Genomic DNA, 10,225 nt, shown 5'->3' on the forward strand with positions numbered 1-10,225 from the left:
CACGCTTACGCTTTTGTTTGCGACCACAGTGCTCGGAGAAGGATACGAGTTAATCGGGAAGTTATGGGCGCCGTTAATTTTGGAACTTAACAGTATTTAGAGTTAAACATTTTAATATTTCTTTCAGTATTCAAATAAAGTTAATGCCTTTTTCATGCGTGTGTGTTTTTCTTATTATCAGTAAGATCTAAATCTGCTATGATCCAAAATATGCATAGTAATCTTGACGGGGACTTCGTACATACTATATCTGCTTTTCATTTCTTAACTTCAGTTGAAGGTAGGCTGGTATCCCTAAATGAAACCATGAATATCACAAAGGGGTGTTTTTGGTTCGGAATAATATACAACTTTTAACTGTGTTGTGATGTTTTCTTTAAATTGATCCAAAAAATTGATCATTCTACGGTTTAAGCATCATTAGCAAATGCTGATTCATGGTTTGTACACAGTTACCTTCGATGAAACGATTTGGCAATTATTTATTTCAAATTCTGCGTAGAGGATTTGACATCCTCCAGAGAAAAGAATACTTTGTTCTTAAGAGATGAAAATTGATAGAAGTTTCAGCCCTGAGAAAAAATTTAGGCCAAACTTGGTGGATTATGATTATTTCGGGTTCTAAATCGAAAGATATTGGGACTTGAATATCATCGGCCAAGAGTTGTTTTCGAAAAATGTTAAAAGGACAGACCTTTTTTAAATTAAGTTTCATGCACCAAGCACTTGCACTCCTGTAAGTCTTTAATAGCGCTTAGAAAAGGAGAAGGGTTGAAGACAGAAGAGGCGGAGAAAAAGCTTGCTGTTAAAATTGTTGTAGTGAAGAAATGGTTGTAGAGGAAATGCATTTGTAAGATACAAAGATATTGTTTGTCTGATAACTATGAAAGGCTAGTCATGAATTGCCATGAAGAATAAGCTTTTTCCCTGGAAATGGAATAAATTCGAGTCATGTATGTGAAAATGAAGCCTTTCTGTGACGGTGTAGATGCACCTTCAAAATATTTGTGGCCAAGAATCTGTTAACACTCGTGCCCCGTCGTAAACGTTCGTGGAACCATGTTCGTTCCCGAAAATGAATCTTTTTGTCAACTGTTGCGAAATACTGAGATGTATAAGGACTTCAGAACTAAGTCCTTACAACATTCCAATGGAAATACTGTTGTCTATTCATTCATGGTTTGTTTGTCTCTAAGAATACCAGGATCAGTTAGCTTTATTTCTGGCGGGCTTTGATGCTGTTGTTCATTATAGGGAGATTTAGGAAAATAAAAATTAATAAGTATTATTATTGTTATGTGGAGGAAGCCCTACAGGGCTGACTATCCTGCCTTCTTTTATTCTATATTTGTTTGTTTTCCAACCAAAACTGTGTTGCACAGGAAAGAGCGGAAAAAACTCCTACTTGCCAAAAAAATAATTTTGAAAGCGTGAATCCCTTCCTTCCAAACTTTCCATTGCCTTCTATAATCGATTACAAGTCGTAGCATTAATTATACATTGCTCTCAAAGGTTCTGGTGAGCGAGTTAGTCTTTTCTTTGCTGCAAACGAACAATCACATTCAAATCCCTGACAATAGCAATTCAGGGAAAATCATTTGAATTTGAAGGAGGAACGCGGTAGTAATTCACCTCTTTGCCGAGAGAGAATCAGCTAATGGTCGAGCTTGTAATATTTAATGCAAGTTAGAGGAGATGGTGTCAGTACCAGGTGTATCAATTTTTTTTTTCTATTCTCCTGCTAATTCCCAAATCATCGTCGCCTTCATATGATTGGGATTAGCGTTTGTTCGAGGGCGGCATTCAAAGGTAATTTTGCTCTCATAGGCGCCGTTTGATTAAGGGCGGCACTCAATTTTAGTTTTCCTTCTATCCGCGCTGTTTGATCGAGGGCGGGGAGGAAAGAGCGCGTTCTGTGTCGGGACAAAACTACGGCTAGGATGGAGATGAAGGAAAGAGGTAAGTGTTACAAATAAGACAGCATTTTGCGAGCTTCAGCCGGTGAGGTTCGATATTTGGACCGACAACAACGGAAAACGATACATTTGCAATACAAGCAAAACGCCCAGGTTGGAACCAAGGGTCATGGTTTAGATTTTCGATGGTCATGGAGAATTGGAACCAAGTCTAACCTTCACCTTATTGAATGCAATACCACCCATTATGCTCGAAAGAAATATTTAGGGAAAAGCGAATTCTACAAGAGACACAGCTGCCTTTATTGGACCTGAGGTAATTTTGTTGTATTGGTAAACAACGGAAGAACAAAATCAAACACGGTGTGCATTTTTAGATACAAGCTATTTTTTTTCGAAAAAGGTTGCATATGAATGTAATTATTTTCTTTACTGAAAAAAATCTCGGCACATGATTTCCATTTAGGATTCTATATCGACTATCCAAAATCGGAGAAATTGCCACTCTTATTCCCATAAAATCAATTGTTTAAAAAACCATCTCTGGGTCTTCTTAAAGCAACATCCGATAGATTCAGCGGAATATTATTTCTGTAAAAATTAATAAATGCCCTTTAGCTCCAGCTAAATATGTCATTTATTGAAACTTAGAGGAAATCGAAGTATTTGAGTGCTGCATTTTAGTCTTTTTTATTTTGTATGTGGCTGTAATTTTGATGCGAAAAATTGTTCACAATTTCTTTTCGAAATCCTTATTGAGGCGAATTTTAAACGGATCGTTCAAAGCATGATATCATAGACACCGACCGACCGACCGACACAAACTTTGTTTGTAAGCTTATAGAGAAAAAATACAGCAAAGCGCAAAACGATAAAAAATAGAGAAAACAGAGAAGGGGCCAGTCCCAAAGGGGATTTGTTCGCTCACAGTCATTCCTCGAACGAAAAGCAGGTAGAATGCAGCAGAGTAAATAGTACAAAAGATTCGTTTTCCTAAACAAATATTCTATTTCTGCCTAACCGTCACCCAAATTCTTTCGACTAGAAAAATAAAACAGTCTTTGTTACCTTTTTTCCACAGTTCCTCGGAAAATGTTGGCCTTTCCACAATTAAGACCTGTGGAACAAACATTTCATAAGTGTTCGTATTTCTAGACGTGGGTGTACTATTTCACGACCAAAATCATGCATATGATATAAAAAATTTAGGAGGAATTCACCACGACAATAGTTTTTGAAAAATAATTTTCATAACAATCGGAGATAAGCGAATACTGAGTCATTTTAAAATATGAGTCTTCTTCGAGATTTGTGAGGTCAAAAAATTACTGATTCAAAACAGAAAAAATGATATAACCACTTAATTTTGTCGTGTAGAATATTGACACAAAATTATAAAATGCATGTTAGTTTGATCTCAGTCTATTAAGTGATGATCAAATAAATTAAACGTACCTATAATCTTTTAATTTTTCTGCTGAACTGGCCACATAGTCGCTGCCAAATGACGCATTTCGCAACCAAAAGCAAAAAATAGAAATTTGTGTCTATTTTAGGCTTTCATTGTAGGTTATATTTAGGATAGCATCCAAATAACTCGATAATCAGCAAAGGACGCAGGCTTTTCCGCTTTTTTTTCTTTCATTCAACGCATTATCGCTCAATTATGAAACAATTTTGTCAGAAGATTAAAAAAGTTATTTGTTTCTCTCTTTTTTAGCCTAGACAGTGTTTAGTCGATCTGCCCTACAAGTGGTAGCAAAAAGCATCCCCCATCGTATCCTTGGGGCTTAGCGGGAGTCGGCGGGGGGAGGGGGGGGGGCAGTTACCTTACCAAACAAAATCTTTGGCAGGGGCGCCAAATGAGTTTAAGCATGAAGTTTACGGCAATAACCAGGAAATGGTAAAAGTCAACTCTAAGCTCTTATATCAACACCATAAATTAAGTTTCTTGTTCACAGTGTAACATGAAGAATAGTTTTTTTTTTAAAACAACATCCATTTTTTTTTGGCAGAATTGTCTTGAATTTAACGAAAGTACGAGGAAAACTCACCCAAATATTTCCAGCTGTTCACTTTGTTTTTCATTTTATATTAAAATTTCATTGTAGTTAGACAATAATGAACTAATGGGAAAAAGATGAAGATCCTGAGGGTCATGAAATTTGTTTTGGAGATAAACATTAGCACAAGGCATTGTATTTCATTTCGACGCTCATGTTGTGTGAGGCAGTCTTTGCTCTATTAAAGAGAAAGAATCTCTTAAGTGGATAATCTGCCGAAAAAAAACTTTAATTTCCCCATACAATCGACAAAAAATATTTCAACATCAACTCATTGCAGTAGCAATCAGAACGCTATTTCTAATTTTGGACACAGCGTACGCTTGCGCAGATGGGATGCACTGTGCCAATTGTGGCGTAATCCGCACAGCCTCTAAAATCGTTTTACATCATCATCAACCATAATAATTGATAACTCATACAGCAATCCAGAACATTCTCTGATCCCAATTGCAGAAATCTCATTTAAGTAAAGAACTCACAATATCAAACAATAACAACAGCTGAATAGAGAACTCGTATTCAAAAGGTTTACAAGATCCCAATGCGAAAATGTGACGAGCGCACACTCTGAATTTAAACTACATGATTGGCGCGTAGGGATCAGGCGACAGAGAGCGATTTTGCGACGCATATTGTGACGTTGGTACACATCTGGAGATGACTTATTTCTTTACGTAAGACTGTAATTGTTCAGTTAACATGGTAAAGATCTACTCCAAGATTTTGGAACAAGTTTTCATCATCGTTACACGTTGGTAGCAATTTTAAGGAGAACTCATACTTTACAATGTAAACAGGTCTATTATTTTAAGGATAAAATCTGTAACTTTTTTCCGGAAAATATTAAAAAAAAAATGTTGCAGATTATGTTTTTTCCTTCTAAAATATAATTTATCCCCACGTACAGAAAAAAACATGTCAGTCTGTTATGAAATATTCCTTTCTCTTAGGGAGGTAATGGAATAAGGATATTCCACAGATTGGATGATATAGATGTTTACTACTGTCGGTGATGTTGCGGACATAAGGCTCACAGCCAACTGGCACTGGATAATTCTTACGTTTAGAGTCTTGTTGGCTGACGTAAACGAATAAATATTCCATCGATCAAACCGGATCACACCATGTAAGTATACTATCAGCTGATGGACTGTAGGCGAGGCGTGCATCAAAATTTTATTATACGTGCTGGAAAAATTCAGTAGTAAAGCTTTTTTTTTGGATAATTACACAAGAGACATGAACATCCAAGCTCACTACAGAATTCATACAGCCGGTTTTGTACACAACACCGCCGTTTACAATCATACTTAAAGTCAAATTTAAGCTTCAATTTCTAGTAGAAAAAGAAAGGAAAAAAAAAAAGCAATTCGACAAATTTTTGCGAAGTCTTAGAGCTAAGAATATGTACAATATGATATATATATTTCAATGCCTTTTGATTATGCATTCGAAAAAATTATTTGTATTTCGCAATAATTCATTTTAAATTGAACAATTTTTTAGAGTTTAGCCGATTGGGACTCGATTTGGACGTTAATCAGTTCAAAACAGAATAAGTGGATGAGTCTGGCGAAGCCGACAGTAGCTATCGGTTGAATAAGAATTTTTTTTTTTTTTGGTTATTTTCTATGAATGATCAAAATAAAGATTTGGCAAGCTATCTCCAGGTCCCTTGGTGACCAATCTATCGCGCGATTGTGACTACGTGATGTTATCATACGTCATAATCTACCGAACACGTTTCAATTAAGTTTGGAAGTATGACCGCAAAACGCGGTATCGCTGACGCCTACGTGCATAAATTAATGCCATTGCAGGAGGATTTTTGACTATCTCACGTCTGTTATTTCAAGACGCCCCTCTGAGCATGAAGAGGTTGTAAACGACAACTGTCGGGGAAAAATTAAATCTCTAAACTGACGTTATCGTGAAATTTATTTCTTATAAATTGCAAAATAGTTTTAATACAGAGGGTGATTTGTTATTTTAAGTCACGTTGTTTTCTTTTTCCGTGAAATCAATGCGGAAGATAAATTTTCTTTTATTTCAGAGTCACGTTTGGTTTTCCATATTCTATTGCGAAAGTACCACGGAAAAATGGAACGTTAATTTTCTTGTCACGTATGTATTCAGGCTGTCTTCGACCATCTTCAAATAGAATTATATGCGGATAAAATGAAGACGGAAAGTGAACATGTATGTCGGATTGCGAGAGTTCAAATCAGGACTGAAATCTCTCTCGAAAAAAAAAGCTAAAGAAATGTTTTACATAAAATTAGGGTGATAGAATGATTTTAAAAAAAGCAGTTCCTTGTATGAGCAACGATTGTTTGGGTTCAACTCCTGAGAATGGTCGACAAAGAAGGCTCATTCGAAATCCGAAAGGTGCAGCTTCGAAAATATTTTTATCACACCGCGTATCTTTCCCGCTATTCTGAGAGGTTTGTTATATACATGGCTATGGGCATGAGCCAAATAACCGAAAATGTTGTCATTACAAGCTACAGTAGAAATGATAATGATTTGTTTTTCCAAAGATTGTGTTTTTGCGAGTTTTGCCATTTCGTACAGTTACTATGCATGTTTTATATTGTGAAACCTGAAATTCCCAACTTAATCAATGCTACTAAGCATGGAAATTCCACCTAAATTACGCTTCTTAGCAGCGTATTGGTACAGGTGAAAACAATGCATTATGTGAATTTGTCTTTGTTGTACTAGAAATGTGAGTTTGCGTGTGGTTTGTCGATTTAAAAAACAAAAACTAGTTACTTACGAGTGTGAGGCAGCAGCTTGTAGATGAGACAGGGCCAGGTTGACAAAAGGGCTCCGCGAGTTAATCAGTTCACGAAAGAAAGAATGAACCGAGAAACAATTCGACTAGCACAATCCATACGTGAGTGTGGGCAACTTCTATTTAAACATCCTTTCGATTACAAAAGTCAATTAATTATTCAAAAAATCATGACAAGCAACGATATATTTTTGGAGTAGATGGAATTAGATAAACTTTATCGAATTCCATAAATAACCCGGACTTTCTAACGAAGCTTAGGCTTAATAAATTATCCAAGATAAAGCACGTGAAAAGCTAGCTTTTGCAGCTGCGCTGACAAGGGAAACTGTTATGAACAGTAATTTTATTACCAATGAATGGAATTTTATTCCAGTTCGATTGCATGGGCTTATTTGTGCGCGGGATCACCCTATCTGCCGCACGCCAATTTTTGTGATTTTAAAAGTTTAGATGAATCCGGAGCAATCCGAAAATGCCATCATGTTCCGAAATTGGTTTTGTTGATATTTGGAACACCTTGCACAAATCTACATTCCATTCTTAGCTTTAAGATGTCGGGAAAAAAATTAACATGTTCTTCTAGATTTCTTGAAAATGCCCTGTCTCTTAATTTTTTATTGATGATTTTCTCAATCAACTCTGACTGGAAAAACAATTACTTAAATTGTTTTAAAATTTTTTTTTTTTTTAAATCACGTTCAGATATCTTTAAAAAAAACCTTTGCGGTATGCTGCGGTGAAATGCACTCTTGACCTTTCAACTAAACTTTTTTTTTTCTGATCTTCCAGCAAAAACTTGATCTTTATTTTTTTTCCTCCCAGCGTAATCTCATCCTTCCCAGCGTACCCTGCAATCTTTACCTCATCGATCTAGCTTCTAAGGCGCCTTTAACTCCATTCATTTAAAATGAAAAACGTCCTGGAGCCGAGGTTACTATCGCATTTTTTATGCCCTAGGGGTTTTTATCGCCGATTTTTAATCAATTATTAGGAAAACTACTTCTTTACCATTCTTTTGTCGTCTATATTTCCTATGAAAAGTGTTCCCTTTCTCTTCCGGCTCTGTGGTATTAAGTTCAAGAGACATTATCCGGTGAATTCCGATTTAGGTCGCATAAAACTTAAACCCTCTCCTGCCCACTTATAGTAATTCTCGAGTAATGTCTTAAACTTGTCTTAAAGGAATTTAAGTCTGGGGTTTAAAACAAGCTTCTCGTATGTTTTTAATTCTCTCACAAGTTACCTATTGAGTAGCTTTTAGCGACAGTGGAAAGAGGGCTTTTTCATCAGGATACAAGGAACACTTTGTAACGCGAGAGAGCTGTTTAAAGCTTACGAATTTTTTTTAGAGAGCGGGGAAACACTGGTTTCTACCTAAGCTTAGAAGAACATTTCCGGCTTTTATGCAACCTGACCCTTCTCGGACAACTGTCGCTGGTTGTCTTATATCTTGCGTAGCTAAGGGCCTTTTGATGCCATAAAGACCATGGTCTAGATTTAAAAGACGGGAGCTCTGAGGAAGGAAAATCTCCTTTCTATGAGTAGATTTGGGGGATAAATGGCGGTAAGGCGAGAACTTCTTAGAGCGGAGCCGGAAACTTAGCAAAATTTTGGTGAACATAAAAAAATTTATTTGTAAGGACGAAGGAGAGAAATTTAAAGTATTATAGGAAACAACAGCATGCGTAGTAACTAACCTATATTGAGTCATGGCTCTTTGACAAGAAAATTCAGAAGGAATAAGTCTATTTTCTATCTTCAAACCATTCAAAATATCTCCTAGACTTCCTGTAGACATGTTTCTAAAGATGTGGATTTTGTCTGACAAACCGGGCCAGAAGCAGACAAATTGCTTCATAACTTCCTACGGTTTCTAGCGGCTTGCCAAAGTGAGGATTTGTTACCTGATACAGTAGTTTATTTAAGAGACCAATGTCACAGAAGAAATTTAAGTGGGGAAGGAAAATTTTAGATATCCATCAAATAGTGACCTTTGGTCTGCTAATGGCTTTTGATATCCTCTGGTTTGCATGTTTCACATGCGAGTCAATACTGAAACAATGATCTGATAGTCTAATGGTCGTTATTTAAACAGCGGTTATCAAGGCCGGCGTTCAACGAGTTCACATCAGTCTTCAGTGAGGACGTATTGGCCGTCAAGCAATAATCAGGTACTGATAAAGTAAAACCGGCGATAAAATTAGCAAATGATCGCACAAATAACACAACCCGGCATTTTAATCTCAGTACAACTGAAGGGAAGTTACAGGTTATGTAATACTGCTGGCAGAACAAATTATGGCATAGAACTGTTTGCAACTATTTGCAGTTGTATTTGTTTTTAACGCAGCTCTGTACCGCGTTTGTGGCTTTGTTTCACTCACGAAGCATGCAATCTTCCTCGTTTTGTCTCTATCAGAAGTTGTGGCAAAACATCAAAGAAAATGCATCTTGTAAAGACGGGCAAAATCTTAGTTGTACCAATCAATTTAGTCTTCTACTGCGCAAAGATATTGGTTAAGAAAAAGCGTTGTGGGACTCACTGATATTGAACATCGATCATGATTTATCGCCAGCGGGGGAGGAATTTGTTGGTGTCAAGATAAAATTTTCCTGATCCCCACATAAGCTAAGAAGGCTCTGTATTATTCTAACGACACACCCCCCCCCCCCTTCCTCATGGGCAGTTAGTTGGAAGTCAATTTCTAATAGTTCCCCTTTACACTCTGTTAGCGAAGACTGATACCCCCCCCCGTTCCCCCTACGATGCGATCCCCCCCAAAAAGTCCTCCGTCCCCTTCTCCCCCTCACGGCGACAAATGATGACCTGTCCTTAATTTATAGGAGGTAGTTGGGAGAATGAAGAATTTGGTCATCGGTCACATTGCAAACAACGCGCGGAAATGTCATATTAACCACCTCTTGCGGTACTTACTTAATAAAAGATAAATAAGCCCCATTTGAGTTTTTTCTCCATCCGTCTAATTATTTTTTTATTGGATTAAGGCTATCCCAGAAACTGGGTTCAAGAATGAGTTGGTTAGAGTTTAAAATTTCAATTGATTGCATTTTTTTTTAATTTGAGCCCTACCAGAACATTTGACTGAGTTCAGAATACTCTCTGTTCATTTCACAGTTGATGCCTAAGCTCATTTCTTTGTTCTGTTGTAATGATTGGTAATCTTAGCACGTGCGCTTTTGCACGTCACATTCTTAAAGGCAAATGAGGGATATTTCTAGTAAGATCTTCAACAGAAAGGTCATAGTATCAAAGAGGATTATGGCGAGAACTAATTTGGCCTAAGGACATTGCTAAACGCTTCAATTTCATCTGTCAGTACAAATATTTGTTTGAACCGGAATGAGAGAAAAAGCTGACACAATTTGCGATTCAGCTGGTCCAACATTCAATACGAAGCCATTTGTTTACCGCATTACGGAGA

The 10,225-nt window shown here is 36.9% G+C and overlaps 1 protein-coding gene across 1 annotated transcript in view; it reads right to left on the reverse strand.

Moving 5' to 3' along the window:
- LOC131771750 (cAMP-regulated phosphoprotein 21) overlaps window positions 1-3,031 on the reverse strand; it is a 32,918-nt gene extending 29,887 nt beyond the window's left edge. The window contains exon 1 of the mRNA XM_059087606.2: window positions 2,985-3,031. The gene's annotated coding sequence lies outside the window, so the exon portion shown is untranslated. The remainder of the gene's footprint in view (window positions 1-2,984) is intronic.
- Window positions 3,032-10,225: the final 7,194 nt, after the last annotated feature.

This window comes from Pocillopora verrucosa, chromosome 10 (assembly GCF_036669915.1).
Source record: "Pocillopora verrucosa isolate sample1 chromosome 10, ASM3666991v2, whole genome shotgun sequence".
Lineage (NCBI taxonomy): Eukaryota > Metazoa > Cnidaria > Anthozoa > Scleractinia > Pocilloporidae > Pocillopora > Pocillopora verrucosa.